Genomic DNA, 1,724 nt, shown 5'->3' on the forward strand with positions numbered 1-1,724 from the left:
TATATGATCTCAATCTATTTCTATTTCTGAGTGAATCGAATTGCTTGAATGGTTTTAAATCCGCTTATTTTCCATCAATATTTCAACGAAACGATCGCTAACGAAATACGCTTGAAACTAGGTATATATATATATACGTTTCGTTGGTCGAGGTTATATCGAATGCTCGATCGAATTCAAAATATTCGAAATTCGCGCCAAAACGACGAAGGAAAAAGGAAGTACGACATCGAAGCATTAGGGTCGGTCGAAGAGTCGCGTTTGTTCCTGAAACAAGTCGGAGAGCTATACTTTAACCCTTTCTTCCTCCCAATCGTCCTCTGACCCCTATTGATGGAATGTTTCTCTGTGTTTTTTTCATGTGTTTCGAGGTCATGGCGGCCATTGATCACCGCGAAAAATATATTTTACAATGATACATATACATTTATATATATATATATGCATTTATATAATAATAATAATTAATAATAATAATTAATAATAATTAATAATAATAATAATAATATAATTATAATAATAATTATAATAATATATTCTCTCTTAAAAGCAACTCATATATTCGCAGTTTTTCTTTCTTTCTTTCTCTTCATATACGTACGATGCGTGTAAACTATGTACAAAAAAAAAACAACGACGAATTATTGAATTAACATGCGAAAATTATTATTCGCGATAAACTAGCATTTTTCTTTTTAGTCCAAAGCTACCCTCCTTCATATTTTCGATTTGTAGATTAGGGTGGCTGCGATAATCGTAATTATAATAATAAAAAAAAATAATAAAACTTAATGATGGATAGTAAATATATGCAACGAAATCGAATCGATGAAAAATTTATGCAGATTTATGAATGTGAATGATGAGATATCGATTGTGATGTAATAGTATATTATTTTTTTTTCTTTTTTTATCGATTACGATTTAAATGTGATAATGACTCGTTAAGAACTCGATGATTTCGTTTTGAAGAGAATAGAATAGAACAAAGATAAGAGAAAAAAAAAATTAGAAAAGAGAAAGAAATAAACGCGTGTGTATATAACGCTATGTGCATATTATATTGTAATAATAATAATAATAATAATAATAATAATAAACAGTGTTCTTTGGTAACACAGTGATACATTGGGAAACCATGAATACGATTTCAACGTATTGTCCGATCGTGACAAGATGATCCCGATAAATGTGCATAATATTGGTTGAGGATTATAATATTTTAATATTTCTTTGTGGTGAAACGCGTTAAACTTGAAGAATTCATATCTTTTTTTATCAGGGCTTCGTTTTTATAGAAAATTTAGTACCATGATCGAAGAAGATAAAATAGAGATTGAAAATACATTGTTACATATTTTTTTAATAAAATTTTTGAATCTGATTAATCATAAATATTTATCAACTATTATTTTAATCATTAAATACAAATCAAAAATATGTTTTAAAATATTTTTCCAAAAGACAAAACCCGAAAAAGATTCTTTGTTATTTTTCATCGATATATCAAATTAAATCTCTATCCTCAAGCCAATCCGCACAATTCAAGTTCATATGTTCACAACAAAATACAGGAATCGCGTGTATGATAAATCGTCAAATCGTTTTCTCGTGTAATGAAAAAAAAAGGGAGAATCTTGTCCCGTGATCTATGATAAATAGTACAAACTGTTTATTCGCGTATATATATATATATTTTATGTATGTATATATATATATATATA

Source organism: Apis dorsata, unplaced genomic scaffold (assembly GCF_000469605.1).
Source record: "Apis dorsata unplaced genomic scaffold, Apis dorsata 1.3 scaffold_357, whole genome shotgun sequence".
NCBI classification, from domain to species: domain Eukaryota; kingdom Metazoa; phylum Arthropoda; class Insecta; order Hymenoptera; family Apidae; genus Apis; species Apis dorsata.